The following is a 15,867-nucleotide window of genomic DNA, read 5'->3' as shown; positions in this document are numbered from 1 at the left end:
TCATGTTTTTTGTGTTGTTTGTTGTCGTTTTATTTCGTTGCTTTTGCCGTTTACCTTGCCGGTCGGTCTACGTTTTTGCTTGCAAAAGTGTGCACTCTGCCACGACGACGACGATGACGATGACGAGGACGTGTTGTTGTCGATGCAATAATGGATGCATCACACAAGCGCGCGAGTATGTGCAGAGCCAGTCACTGCTCGGGGCATGCTCCAATTATTATCGAACCTCTCTCTCTGGGGCCCTACCTACCCACACACTACCGCTGCCATGTTGTTTCTTGAATCGAAGCTTTAAAGGGAGGGGGTAGATTAAACGAACCATAGATTAAACTGCAACAAAAAATAACATAAATGGTGCATGAAATTTTGCTGACATTTTGATAACGAGGTTGTTTTGGATAAGCATGTTTTTATTTTGATTTTTTTGTTACATTGCTCCAAACTTTGTTGTTGACGAGGAGCTGCCTTTTTAGCACTTCTAGAAGGGAAAATAAAACGTTTAAAGTATATTTAGAATATCAAAATAACTCAATAAAAATGTGTCTAATCCGAGATGTGTTCCTGTTACCCATGCCTTGCATCCACACAAATTAAGAGCCGAATGCGAAACACACGCTGGAAATTGGCTCAAGATCAACGACCAGACACAGAAAGCGACACAGAATATATGGAAGTAACCCTGCGCGCGGTGGTGGTGGGGTGCCCATTTTTGGACACGCGATTTCGGGTGGTGGGTGTGTTTCTGAGGACATTTTTTCCCTCTTTAAGACAACTCACTCACACCACCATGGACTTAAATCGGGAAACTGAGAAGCGTAAGAAGCTTGAAACGGAGCGGTGGCAGAGACGCTTAGCGAAAGGCCTTTTGGGCAACACCGAGCGTGTGTTGACGGCGATGAGTCATAAGTGCGAATGGAAAGGAATGGAAAGGATGAGAAGAATCGAACCCCATAACCGGTTGTTGTCGATATTGCATTGCGTAGGTACTTTCCGGAGAGAGAGAGAGAGAAAAAGCGTAATTTCTAACCGGAAGAGTATCTCAAATCCTAACACTTGCCTCTTAAAATAGAAGCAAAGCAAGATGTGTGTTTCTTGTTTACAGCTCGTAAAGAATTGGAAGAAAACCATGGTCACGTGGCGACTTCCAAAAAAAGAGAAGCGAACGGTGAAAGATCGCCTGTACATAAAACCGCTTCTTTTTGCACCTTTTTTCCGCAGTCCATTTCTCAAGCAACACTTGGCTTGATGTGGAATGACTCACAGACGACGCTCGGCTCTCTCATGTCTTCTCAAGCAGGACGCAAAAAGAAGCAGGAGGCCGCTGGAAGGGTTAATCCACGCGCTGTCCGTTAACCACGCTGTAAAACCAATCATCAACACGCACACATTGCTCTCTGAATCGCCGCGATCGTGTGGCGCCCTTCACGCACACCACCACGTTCCACGCGACTTTCAAAAAAACCGGTACAATCAATCTTGAAGCTTTTACCCTCACACACACACACACACAGGTGCGTTCAAACGCCAAGCTCTGCACCTGTCGAAAAAGCTTGTTCGCACCGACACGGAGACGCTGTGCGGTGAGTCGTCATTTAGGCGCTTACTGGGGATTGTTTGGTCGTGAGCGCTCTTTGGTATCGCAGCTACGATTGTAACCTAACGGAAGTTGTTACTGTTGTGTTGCTGAGTGCGTCGTTGTCGTGTTTACCTTATTGATTATCGTATGTGTGTGTGTGTGACACCATTAGAAGACAACTTCCTTCGTGACGACAAACACACAACACTCCGACTTGGGTGGAATGCGCAGGGTCAAATTGGTTGTACTTTTCCGCTCTCCTACCGTTCAGTTAGCAGTATTTGTACACCGGGGCTGTGGACGATTGACACACAGAACCAACTTGCCTTGGCACTTCCGCCTGCCACGCTACGCTCACTCACATGGCGTGTGTGTGGTGCATTACCTGCATTCGTCCAATAAGGGTAACCCCAATTGGTAGAATTGTCATGGAAATGTACTACCCAGCGTGGCGGCCACTATGCGTCGTTGACCTTTTTGGGTCCAGGGCGGAAGCGTTTGTGTGTGTGTGTGTGTTTGGAGCTAGCGTTCTTGGCAGATGGCTGCTGCAAAATTAAACAAACTGATAAGCGCGTAATTTATTTCCCCACCAAGAACCTTCCTTCAAAGTAGTTCTCCGCGATGTCGTCACGTCAGTGTCGTCGGTAAATGCTCCCGAGCACTGCCGAGTGTGTGCAATTACAACCTGCCTGATGTCAATAAACGATGGAAGACTTTTTGCGCCGACATTCTACTTTGTTGTGGCGTGTGAGATCTATCGGGCGATGTTTATAGCTTCAATAACGCGTACAGATGCGCTCTCCCAGTCACCCAGGTCGCTGTCGCTGTGTGTTTAGAGCAGTGGGAAGGGAATTATTATCCTCCCAGAACCTGTCGCCCTCATCTACGGAGGGATGGGACATACACTGTGTTGACTTCGCCTGCTCCGCGTTACAGTTTGCGCTCGGCAGCAGTAGGAAGCATGAGGAAAGAGCCCGCACTGATAAGCAACACACGACGCTACACTGTGTGCTTCTTCAGCGGGCGTTTATCGCTGGTAAGAGTGCAAATCAAAACACGCAAATTAAAACGACAAACATTTGCATGCGAGAGAGACCTGCAGGAAGTAGAGGAGGGAGGTGGTCCCATTGGGGCAGGAAGGTTCTTCTTCGCTACTCTCAATAGCTCTGAGGCCCTCTCCACCTCCACTTCTGGAGAGGCAAGACGCTGCTGGGCCAAGAGAGCTGGCGTAGGTTATTGACGCCAGCAATTATGAGCTTTATTTAGCGTCCATCTTTAATTGAAGCGGTTCAAATTAGCGTACATTTTCGGTGTGCCGCGCGTAGGCGGCGCACACAGTGTGAAGATCACGCTCTCGATCATCATCTCCGAGGGCGTCAGAATGAACGCGCTGGACTTGGTGGAATGCAATTGGGAAATCAAATTCCACGCGAAAGTGAAACAATTTTGAAGTCAAGGGTACAGTAGCGCACATGCTGATGCCGCCGGATAACTACTCAACGCGATGGGTTTTGACACAGGCCGCTCGTGACCTTGGCAAAGTCTCCAATTGATGGTATCTATTTCTGTTGTAGTCTCGCCCTGTCTCGTGCCCTCCCGCTTCTCAACGATTGTGCCCAGTCGTTGGAGAGCTGTGAGTGTGTGTGTGTATGTGGAGGTAATAAATTGGATCAACGGCAAACGCGTCCGGATCTCGCGCCTTGCTGCATCTCCTCCGCCCGTGACCCCAGCAGGCGTTGTTTAAAGTGGTCAGCACGGGTGCGCACGCGCATGTTTGCCGCCTTGTTGCTCCTTGAATATGCTAGTTATCGCGGGTATTTCCTGCACCGAGGTAGCGAGTGCTGATCGTGTGTGTTCACGTGTTCCAACCAGGGTTAGGGACGTTTCGGGAGGTGTCCGCTTTATGAAGTCAATGAAGAGTCGCGCTGGTGGCAACCGGAATTGGACATCCGAGATGTTGCTGTCAGCTGGTCAACTCTCTGCCCGGCGTGTCAAGTGCTGATGTACTTGGGTGTGAGTTTGAAGATACGCCTGGGGAGTAGCGATCTTTCAGATCTTTTATTTCCCAACAGAGAGAGAGAGAGAAGGATAGCCCGAAATGCTCCATGAGTCTCCAAAGTTTGTGTGGACCTCCTCCCCGTTAGATCCTTACCCGTGACGCCAGGCACGTTGTGCTAACTGTCGACAATAAATTACTTAAGATAGCGTGCCAGACTTGCCACCTCCAAGATATTAGCGGAGTGGAAGTTTTTTTTTTCGTGTGAATGTGTGTTGTAAGTTTTATCACGAAAGCTTCACCCGTTTTCTGAAGCGTCTCCCGCAACACGTGATATATAGGTGGTGTGTATGGGTGGCTGTGGGGTGGGTGACTGTTGTTGAGCTCTGAGGCTCTCCTGTGTTTGCATTGCGCTGCTGCTGAGTATCATCTCGTGGTCCTGCGCTGATGTGTTTGTCCAGCTATAAATAGTTCGTCGTGTTAATCTTTGACTCGCGCTTGAAGATACACGCTACTACCTCCTCATTCGTCACTTTTTTCGGCACTCCGAAGTTGGGTCACTTGTTTTCGGTGTGGACCATCATCATTTTTGGCCCGTTTTTGGAAGATGTGTACCACTTCGCACTGGAAGTAACCGCTGGAAGTGTAAATTTGGACGACACGATGGATCTTTGTGGGGGATACAGATCTGGAATAGAAGAATTGATATGTCCAGTACGTAATAGCGACATCGAAACATTCTTTTATAACGCATTATCCCGTTAATGTTATCAGGTTCCATTTTCTTCCGTCAAATTCAATTACTTACGCAGAAAATGGAATCAAACGAATAGAGATCATCGGCGGGGTATTATGCTATTTCCGATGATCGAAGAGTCATCGGCGTATCAATATCCAGACATCCAGTAGAAACCTATTCTGTGGTCGTCGTGGGCGTCCTTCGCACTGCTAGAATTCAATTCACTATGGCGTTTTATTTTCTCTTTCAGCTTTCCGATATCAAATTGCTGATTGAGCATTTCAATTCGCTGGAAGGGGCGATTTATTTATGTTTCTATTTATATTCAGCCGCGGGATACGTTTCAGTCTAAGGGGCTCGTGTCCGTGTGCCTCAAACAAACCCCGGAAGGTCGCGAGAGAGAGACCGAATCCTTGGCAATATTTGTATTATATCAAACGATAGTGCACAATTTGCTCAGTTCCTGCTGCCTTTGTCTTGATGATTTTGCTGGACTTGGCCAAATATGCCATCGTCGTTTGTGGTGATAATTGGACTCTGTTACGTTGTGATGAGATAAGCTGTGTAGAGCATAATCACCCATAAAATAAGATAACATGATCTCTCGTTACAGCTAAATTATGTCCCGCGTTTCGCTCGTTGTGTGTGTCTATGTGGTAGTCATCAAATTTCAAATATCTTTCGTTGACTTTGCCTGAGATTGAGGTTGCTTGCAGTACCTTAGAACTTACTCCTCCGGCGGATGGGCGTTACTATGATTGTAGGCTTTCGATTTTCCACCCCCACCCTCAGTAATTGTGTGCTTGTGGCCGGGAGGGTCATAATAGGCAGAGAAACAACCGGGCATACGAGCATAACACGATGTGTCCAGCGCGTCGTGTTCACACTGAGAGGACCTATGGCGAACCAAACAAAAACACGGTAAAAATAAACATTTGGAAGGGAAAAAGGGAGACCCAACCGCGCCTGCTCACAGCAACAGCACGTGAAATGAATAAAAAAACAGCATGTGAAACCATCAACGTGGACGTTTCGGAGGGTTTTGGATATTTTTTTGGGATTCGGGGCAATTTCATGTAAGTACGGGGAGGAAGCTAGGTTTCACTGTTGTAATGTGCGCACCCGTGGGCAGAGAGAGCAGCTAAATGGGTCCCGAACAGGTAGTTATTTCTCCTGCTTTAAAGGTTGTCGTTTTGCACAGGAAATCATGAAATTCTAGGGTCGGATATGAACGACCGAGGAAGAGGAGCCATTGCGGCGCTTTCATGCTGCGAAAGTGTAGACACTGAGGGAGGAAATGATGACAGCATGAAAAGCATTTGTTGTATATTCTGGCAAAGCTACGACCGTCTGTCGATTTGGCATTGTGTGTGTTGAGCTGGCGGGCTAGCTTAATGACTCACATTATGCGTGTGTGTGTTTTTATTCCGTTAGTCCCAAACGATCGACGAATATAGCGACCCACAAATTGAAGCTCTCCCGAATGTTTTGTGTACACAAGTGTTCAATTTTGTTTACTTATTTACTCGAACAATAAGAATGTGTCATTATTGATTTGTTTTGTGTTATCATCTGGCGTCACTATTTCGATGGCCTAGAGTCACGTAAAAAATGGAGTTACACTCTCTCTCTATAGATTTCTGCCCTTTAATTTCGGTCCATTCATGGTGACATTTATTGCGATGGATAAAACAATACAATAGCCTAAAACCCCGCTTGTGTTATGTTTGTCTGGCAACACTGCAGCTGAGATTGTCAAATAAACACATGGAATTGAGTGAACTTTGTTTCTCTCTCTCTCTCAATCTCTCAATAAAAGTGAACCAACGCTGGAATGCAGAGCAGAAATGTATGCAAATGAAGCTAACAAACTCTCAATTTTGATGCAGTGCTGAGCGAGTTTTACGCTCTTTTCGCACCGAGTTTGCTGTCCTCCTCTCACGCACCCATATTGTCATCAAACGTCAAACTGTCAGCGGTCAAAGCCTGGATGACCAAATTAAAAGGCAAAATGTTTATTAAATACTACAAAAAAGCCTCTAATTTTGAGGCAAAACCAACAAATTATATTTTTTTGTTATGTTAATGTTGATTTGCTTAATAATAATTGTAATTTTATGTACAAATAAGCTATATAAAAACAATTTCTGTAAATGCAACATAACCATTTATGGCCCCACTGTGCGCCAACACACGCTTCTGGGGGGGAAGGGTGATTCACGAGCAATGACTCCCATCTTTGCCCTTCCCCAAAGCGATAGTTAGAGCATAGAGCAAACGCCAAAACAGTACGCATGCGTGAGAGTGAACCTTTTGGATGAACGCGCGTTCCCTTTAAAAGAGAGCGAGAGAGAGAGAGAGTAAAGCAAGAGAGAGCGTAATGGAATGAACACCCAGCTGGTGGTAATGCGGCGGTGTGGTGTGGTAAACGCCGCCGCCATCCATCGATGCGTGTGTATGTGTGTTTGTATGCCAACCCGCCACAACACAGCCCCCGCGAGCTCTTGCGCGCGACAACAAGACGGCAGTTGCTGCTGCTGAGGCTGACTGACTGACTGGCTGAATGGGCTGGCCCGGGTTCGACGGGACCCGACCGTTTTTATTCCACCGTTGGCGTTCCGGCCGTTTGCAACGTTTCGCCGGGGCCCCGACATAACGCGCGCGTAACTCGGCCGAGCAAGGCGAGCCGTCCGGTTCTCGTGCGGTTCGAGCGGATAGTTTTTCGGTTATTATTTTTTTTCCGTTCGTTTTTTCCGTTGAGTTTCGCGTCGAAAATACGATCTTTTCTATTAAAAAAAAAACCGTCAGTTTTAGTGTGTGCCTTTGAAGTTTATTTGTTCCGTACGTTTTAGAGAAGAGGTTCGTTTTGATCACATTCTTAAGGAAATGATCGCGATTGTGGGATTGTTCCGCAAAGGAATGATCGTTTGCTGCAAAAGTGCAAAGTGCAACCAAAAGTGCGTTTGGGTGTGAATTGTACATCGACTTCAAATGTATATGGGTGGGTGTTCAAAGCAAACGCAATGAGAGAATGAGTCACCCATCGCACACGATCACTCACAGTTGTTGCTCGTTGCTTGGTGGTGAACTTGTGGGACAGAATGTTTAATTTTCTGATCAATCTTTTTTGATCAGTGAATATGTACCACTGTCTGTGTATGCGTAATTGGAAATACATTTTCCTTTGTTTGTGTGTGTATGTGTGTGTTTCGATGCGTGTATTGTGCGTGCGTGCGTGCCACATCCGGATGAGATTTCCGTGATCATAGAGAAGATAACAATATGCGTTATGATGATGATGATGATGATGACGGGGGGTGTAGGCAGATCGCTTTGAAATTCAACCATAGGGTGTAGGTTGCCTTGTACACACACACACACAATCACCAGGCAGCAACGGTACGCGGTCACATTAGCATAACGGCCCCCGGTGAAGTGAAATTTATTCATTCCGAGATCAACGGCAAGAAATAATAAAACACAAAACGACGGTGCGCACACACCAAAAAAAAAAACGGCCAGACCCACAAATACCAACGCACAACACGCCCTTAATCGCTGCCGTTTTGTAAATTGACCACTATTTTGTGGCTGTGTCGGTGTGTTGCGGTCGCTGGAGAAGATCACATTGGTGTGTGCGATCGTCATCGCCGTGTTGTGTGTGCGCGACAGATAAAAACAGCTCCAAACAGTGTCGTTTTCATTTCAAATGTATCGCCTCCGTTGGGGCGATATATTGTTGGTACCCTCTGTTTGTGTGTGGATCATGTACGCAGAATATCTTTGGTGTTGTGTGTGTATAGTTATTTGCCAAACGCTCTCCACAAAACCGCCCCCTCGTCAGTCAGAACGGCACTGGAAAGATATGGCAATATTTATTACGCGCCTTTATTTGTGCTGTGTAGGGATTAATTCAAGCCAGTAAAGCAGCCTCCAGAGTGTGACAGTGTATTGTGCGTGTGTGTGCGTGCGCGCGCGGGGGTTTTTGTCCCCGTTGTTCGCGGACCCCATCGTGATCTCACCGCGCGCGCACGATCACAACACGATCGTTGATCGAGAACACGAAAGAATGCGTATCGGAGTGTAAAGGTGTGAGGGAGCTGCTAATGCTTCCTCTGAAAGATCACCCACACAAACACGCACTGTGTGCGGTAGGCATAGTAGTGTTGGACGTTTCCTCCGTTCGTCAGCTGAGCAAAAGCAACAGCCGCCGCCGACGCCACCGTTGTGGTGTGATCTCATCCTGTTCGGCTGCTGCTGCAGTCGCTTCCTGTTCTGAGCTGATAAAATGAAACAAAAACAACCATATCGTCGTGTGTGTGCGTGTGTGTGCCCTCCCTGGTCGGTGTTGTGTTTTGCCTAATGTTTGATTTTAATTAAAACGGCAGGAATTTTAAATCGGCAAATATTTAAATGAGTTATCTCCCTCTCTCTGTGTGCGGTGGGTTCATCGCTAACACACTGTCGCCACCTGCCTGCGGGGTGGTTTATTCGCCTGCCTTTATGTGACGGTGCGATTGGAGGAGCTTGCTTTGTCGTCGTGTGTCGTGCGAGGTTATTTTCCTTTGCCGCGCCAGGATGTTGTAGAAGAAGATCCGGTGGAACGCGCACAGTTGTGTGTTACGGGTGTTATTCCGCTTTTGTGGCCAGTCCGGTGGGGCACGAACTCTGAGGGGATTGCGTCGTCGTCTTCCATCATCACAATGTGGCAACTCTGTTTGATTTGTGAATTGGAAATGTAAATGTGTGTATTACCGCAAGGAATGACAAATTCTAGACGACAAGACAAGTCGACAGAAGGAAAAGTGCGATGCAAACTCCTTCCAGCAAGTGTGTGAACGTGTGCGTGTGTGTGTGTGTGTGCTTTCCTTGAAACAAGCAATGATGCATTTTTAATCAAACGTACTGTGGAAGAATGTGCGTTTAGTGCCCCCAAGAGAGAACGAGTATATATGTGTGTGTGTGATTGTTTTGTTTATTTTTATGGCTCACCCAAACGGGGTGGGGAAGAAAAGAAGGGGAACTGAGTGTGTGTGATGAGTGTTTTTTTTAATTATTTGTATTGGCGCAGTATGAATCATAACATTGAGTTATGCTAGAAAGACTGCAAAAAGAAGATCAAGTTTCAAGTTTCAGTTCCTTAAGGAGGTCTTGCGAAAATGTGAAAAAAATTCCTTCAAAGAATTCCTTATAAGAAAACCAAAATCCGATTCGAAATTCCTTCCAATTTGAAAAAATCAACAACAAACAACAAAACAAGGGAAAAACAACGGATGGGTTTGTGCTTCGATTCGGTCTTAAGATAATAGCACAATATCTTGCTTTTTAGGTGCCTATCGGTTCACCCAAAATGTCCGATACCGAAACCGGTTCCGCAATAAAACCGGCTTCTTTTTTTTTTAGACCGGTTCGTCTTCCTTTTGGAGCTTTAAAATATATATAGCAAAAAAGAAGAAATATTAGGGAAAATGTTTAAACTGCTCACTCATTCAATCGCCGCGGCTCCAAATCCATCTCCCTTTGTCGCGCGCAACATAAGCCTACCCCCCTCCACAAGTCCGATAACATAGGTTCAACCCTTCACCTCTTCCCCAAACTTTATCGTGCACACCTTTTTTAATTGTTTCCTTCGTGTTTTTGGCAGCAGCAGCAAGAGCGAGAGGGCAAATCACTTAGCAAAGAGATAAGGGAAAGTTTGTAAGGGGATGCGAGAGCATTCCCCGAAAAGAAAAAAAAAAACAACCCAGGGAGGGCGGTTTGGGAACGGTCACTTTTGACGTCATCAAAACCCTTCAAAAAAGGAAAAAGAAGAAGAGTGCACAAGACAGCCACATCAATCGGTGTGTAACGGGTTGTGTGTGTGTGATCTTCACTGCCGCTGTGTTGTGTGTGGCAAACTGGAAAGAAGGGAACACACCCAAGAGCAGAAAGGGGGAGGAAGGGCGTAGTGTGTGGAGGGACGCGCGTGAAAGCGAAAATTGTGCCACGCTGCGATACAGCCAGCAGCAGCAGCAACAGCAGTAGAGGAAAAGATGAAAAGATCGAACGTTAAAACGTGTTCGGTCTTGAGCAGTAGGGAAGGGGAAATTAAGGGGTTTCGATGGGTGCGGCAATCGCGCACTCCCCGCCCACCCTTCTTTGGCACGCACAGAGCAACTCCCCCCGAGCGGTGGATGGGGTTTTATTTGTCATTTTCAAGTGTATTTCCACATGTCTCTGTGTGTGCCTAAAGGAGAGAATGAAAGGGAAATCTTCGCTTCAACTGAGAAGGAATGCAACTGCAACATACCTGCACACAGTAGTCGCGCGGGGTGCACTCGACGGTACGGAACGGCCACACCGGTGTTAGATAATCGCACTCATTACCACCGTCCACCTTTTTTCCGTCTCCCATTCGTCTTCCACAATGCCACAAAACACACGTACCCCGAGAGTTGGGAGCATACTTGCATCTTATGCTGCCTCTTTGGTGCTGTTTGGTGGTGCTGCACTGCGAAAGCGAAACGACCTGCTTGCGAGCTACAGTACCAGCAACAACACTGTGCACACATTCCTTTGCCTTTAGCCATGTGTGTGTGTGTACGGATCGCGATCGACCGACATTCGACGCTTCAGCGCAACGGCTCATTCCGCGCATAGCTTTGCTGCACATCCCTTTTGACGGTGGTTTGTCGTTCGGTTGGAATGTTGCACAGGAAAAAGGAAAAATAATAATTTAAAAAAATTCCATAAAACAACTTCCACTTCGACACTAACCAGACAGAAAAAAGTCTCTCCCAGCCCCCTTCCACTTCGGTCATAACACCGGAAGTAACCAATTTCCCCCTTGAATTATCATTTGCGCTCATGCAGGAGGGGAGGGCGCGTTACGCAATCTCGCAAATCTCGTGCGCGCATAAATTAGCCGCCCCGAAAATGCCGACAATGCCGAGGCGGCGGGGTCTGGTGTGCACACTTTACACACCAGACACACACACTCACCAACCACAGCAGTGTAGTGTTGGCGGCGTTTGTTAGTTTTGCGAGCTCGAGTTATGAGTTGATGATTTTCTTCCTTCCGCTTTGCATCGACGGCGGCGGCGGCAATTAGCGGACGTGAAAGTGACACTCACCTCGCAGGATGATGAGGGGTGTGGCACTGAGGAAACTGAAAGGTCAACTGAAGATGATCAGAGAGGCGAAAGATGGGAAGGAGGAGATTTGCAATTAACGTTAATTTTGGATAATTTCTTTTAAAAGTCGCGCCCCAAAAGGAAGAGTTCGGTGAATGTTACCATAAATTATATTAGATAATGCGATCGTCTGTACACTTTGGGTGATAAAACAGTTGCAAATGAAGTGAAATTTGTATTAAAAATGCTCTTTGGATGTACAGCCACACCGCCACCACACTTTCACAGCCGGGGAGCCAAACATCTGTTTGCGTGTGTTGTGGGTCCATTTTGCATGACTCGCTCACTAACTAAACTGGGGGGAATTGGGTCCAATTGACGGCATTGTTTGGTATGGGCGGCCCAAGAAGCGACAAAACCGGACCAGCTCTGGAACAAATTGTACATCTTTTTTCGTGTTTCGCCTCACACGAACACACGAACGTGCAAGCAAGCGACGAACGCGCGCCCCGTGTTTGGGCCCCCGTTTTGCCCTGGGATGGTGTGCTCTGGCTTGTTGGCTGACGTTCTCGACGTTCGCCAGCTTCCAATCATTATCGCCAATCTGCTCCCCCCAGCATCAGCCCATGTAGAGACCGAGAGACGGCGGACAGCAAGGAAAGCAGCGCACGGTGTTTTGTCCCCGTCTTTGGCGTCTTGTCAACGTTCAATTAGTGCCTATTTATATTGATTATGGTCACAATTCGCCAATCTTAGGGCTGTGGTCGAGGGGTGTACGTGTGTGTGTGTTTGGTTGGTTGGAAGAACGAGACGAAGTTTCTCGCTTCATCCTGATCAGCATCAGGCCGACAACCAGGCATTGAGTGGGTAGCATCTCTCAAGGTGGAACGTTATGTATATTTAAGAAAAAAGAAACCTGAGACAAACTAAAACCTACGAAGAAGGCGATCTTCATTGGGGTGAGATAATGTATTTTGAACTTTCACGACTAAGACGGCAAATGGCATAGGAAGTACTTTGGAGCTCAATAAAACGTTCTTCCAGGGCAGAGAATAGCTACCCAAAGACGCCATCGATGACCGTGCCTCTACAAGAGATCAGACTGTATCCTAACAAAACGCCCCACCAAACGGCCCGTTCTATCGCTCGGGCATCATGCCAATGCGTTCATTTTATTTTGCACGTTTTATATAACTCGTTGCCGCGTTGTCGTCATCGTTTGCTGTCCGCCGGATGCTCTCCAGCTCCTCCTATATATATGCAAATGTGCCTTCAACCCCCGTGTGGTGAGTAGTGCGGACGTCCTCGATTTCAGTGGGCTGTGTTGGAATCGTGGGAGGATGCAGCACACGGAGGCATGTGTTGGACGGTGTTCGGAGTAGTAGTCCCCACCATTTTGGACTGTCTCCAGAATTATCTGTGTCAGACGGCAATTTCTGCAAGCCTTTGGGATGCTCTGTTTATCGCATCGTGCCAGGTTAGAAAAGCATTACACAAAAAGCCATGTGTGTTTTGGGTAGAACACGGCTGCTCCAAGAGAGAGATCAATAATGATCGAATTTGGATAGCGATATACCACCACCATCGACCACCGGATTTGGACGACGCCTACTCGACGAGGCCTTCCATTTTCAATTTGTCAATCCATTTCTGTGTAGGGCATGTGTAGGAGGTTTAGCATATAGGATGAGTGTGTTGTTATTCAATAAACGCTTTTTGGATGAGGCTCATGAATGTATAAGGAATAAGAGATTGATTCCAAAAATGCAGTCGGTCGTGATTATATTTATTGGATTCTAACAGGGCCATTGGTTTAATTTTTTTCTTTCTTTTGACGGAAATATATACATATTTCCACAAGCTGTAGCCTAATGTGACATTTCGATGTGCTCTAAACGTAGTCAAAAGCTTAGGAAAAGTACGCTCCATACGAGGTTCGATCTCACTACATCTATTGTAAGAGATCGACGTCTAGATAAGGACACTATTGCGGCAGTCATACACAGGGGTGTAAAAATGATATAAAAGCAAAGTTCGTCAGCATTGTTCGTTTCAAAATGTTCTCTAATGATGTGTTCATTCAAGTAAACTTTCGTTTGTCCTTCGATGCAAGATCGCTTTGGTAAATATGTGTTGATCTACTTAAAATCTCATCAGCTGAAAGTAGAGCCAAACGAGAATCAGGTCCCCCATTTCCACCTTCCATAAGCTTACCGTTTTCGGCATTAATTTTTTTTTGCCTACAAGAAATTAAGCCAACCGGTTTAGTATACACCGTGCGTGACAGTTCTTGTTTCAACGGCGGATGGCCGCTTTTTAGAGCGTGCGTGGCGACCAGTTTTGCAAACATCCTGTTTTTAGCAGCGGGTCAAAGTGTTTGATGTTTCCTCTCCACGAAAAAAGAGGCGTAAGATTACACTCTCGATTACACACACGCGCACCCGCGTCCTTCGGATGGGGACTTTTTCGCAATGCACGAACGAACGAATGCAACAATAACAAAACGTACAGCAATTGCTAACCCGGCGGCTGCTGCTGATGATGACGGGGGGTGTCTTGATGATTACACGATTATACGGTCATCGGTGGGTGGAGGCCATCGCTCCATCGCCCCATGAGGATGAGGAGGAAGGACTGGTTTTCTCCGATTTTACTCGCGTTTACTACGACGTCCCACGGTTCAACAAACCGGCGTCATGGTCGGTTGACATCTAGCGCGCGAAAAGATGAAGATGACGAACCTCCTCCTGCTCGCTGGAAAATGCGTTTGTGTGTAGGTTTGCTGGTAAGGTGGTAAAATTGTCGGATTGTAAACCAACCGCCCCACCATATCATCGCGCATCATGTGTATCTCGCTGCTGCTGCTATCCGGTCGAGCTTCGGCGTTTCCCTGGCGTGCGTTGTTTGAAGAAGATTGTTTCGCCCTTTATTGCGATGGCGGTCAGCGTGGCGCCGTCTTTTTACAACGTTATACACATTTGTGCTGTATCTTTTCTAGGCTTTGACGAGCAAACGCGACGGTCGTAGCTCGGTAAAATAAAGCCAAATGAGAGGAAAGTTATAGACCTTCAATGTTTATCAAAAAGAGAGTCATTACTCAGTTGCTCATTTAACTGATTTTGTCACCTTTATAGCAGCAGGGCTTTTAATGAGCCTAATGAAGCTCTCCTTCAATGTTGCAATTTTATCATCATGCCCTGAACGTCACGCAACAACACACATGGAGAGGAGGGCTACGTGCGTTTCCTGTGTCATTTTCTTTCCAATAAACGGGTTTGAAAAGCGGGATCCCACTTGCTGTGTAGTAGCAGTGGTAGTGCAATTATGTTGTGCCTCGTGCTTTTCGGGCTCTTGTGAGAAGGAGATGGTAGCCTCATGTTATGTGCATTATGCAACAGAGAGACGAGACGGCGGCATCCCTTTCGAACTGCTGCTGCTGGTGGTGGCTGCGTTATGTAAAAAGCAGCGCAAAAATGCGCCATCGGATTGTGTGCGCGCTTGTTCGTTCCGCCTGAATAGCGAGAGTGGAGCGCAAAGAAACATTTATAATTGAACGCGGTTCAGATCAGATATAATTTATGACACGTGTGTCTGTATGTGTCTTTGAAAGGTTGTCAAGCTGAGTGAAAAGTAGAGTTTTGTTCGGTTGAACAAATGGATTGGCGTGGTTTTACGGTTCAGGAAGAGGATTGAAATTAGATTTCAATTGTTTAACAGTTTGCGGAAACATAAATAATTATCTAAATTGCATCTGCACAGGGCTTAGGTGTGCTCCACGTGGTGTGAGCGTGAGAGAATGACGTAAAATTGCAATTAATTTGACTAATGCCATGTTTTAGAAACGCCCTGGCTTTAACAACACTTAATGGGGGATTTGTGGAAAAGCTCGTTTATGTATGCAATTAAATGTGTTTATGATGATTAAATTCGTGAACGATTCGCCTTTCCGGCGACGACTTTTATTGTGCAAAATTGATGGAAGCAGATTGCCTTCATCTTCTTCAAAGAGAAGCCTCAAATAATCAATCAATTTTGGCATCATTTTCAGAGCAAGAAAAGCCTCGAAATTCTGAGTGCGTGTTTTTTTATTGTCTCAAGATTTTATTTGTTTGCTTTATCCATTCAAGCAATCAATCGTTCAAATAGGGAGCCTCTTTTGAGCTCAAAATCCCCTAAAACTCTACGCTCCAAAGACTAAAGAACTCGCTAACTGCTGCGAGTTCGATAGCAATCGTCATCTTTTTTTGGACGTCAGAAAAAGTAGGTCATGTTGGATTGCTTTTCAAAATTGGCCAGGGAGTAGGCATATGCTGCTTCCGCGTGTGCGTACCAAGCGATGTCACTAGCGTTACCGCACACTTATCGGTGATATCAGAGTTTTTCGATGGTCGTGTCATATATGTCACAGAACCAACGAGATGACGAATCGCAGATGGCCCTTATG

General features: G+C 46.4%; 2 protein-coding genes across 18 annotated transcripts in view; both read left to right on the top strand.

Annotated features, from left to right (window-relative positions):
* Positions 1-15,867, top strand: part of LOC120900457 — a 67,733-nt gene that overhangs the window by 36,447 nt on the left and 15,419 nt on the right. The window lies entirely within an intron of this gene.
* The window catches only part of LOC120900454 (MAP/microtubule affinity-regulating kinase 3), a 59,891-nt gene continuing 50,872 nt past the window's right edge, over positions 6,849-15,867 (top strand). For 7 of the 17 annotated variants that reach the window (XM_040307463.1, XM_040307468.1, XM_040307473.1 and 4 more), the window contains exon 1: positions 6,851-7,170. The gene's annotated coding sequence lies outside the window, so the exon portion shown is untranslated. Of the gene's footprint in view, positions 7,171-7,209; positions 7,313-15,867 lie in introns of those variants that run through there. The other 10 variants (XM_040307475.1, XM_040307478.1, XM_040307472.1 and 7 more) reach the window with 8 other exon arrangements.

The sequence above is a fragment of the Anopheles arabiensis genome, chromosome 3 (assembly GCF_016920715.1).
Source record: "Anopheles arabiensis isolate DONGOLA chromosome 3, AaraD3, whole genome shotgun sequence".
Classification (NCBI taxonomy): domain Eukaryota; kingdom Metazoa; phylum Arthropoda; class Insecta; order Diptera; family Culicidae; genus Anopheles; species Anopheles arabiensis.
This window is presented reverse-complemented; position numbering and strand designations above follow the sequence as displayed.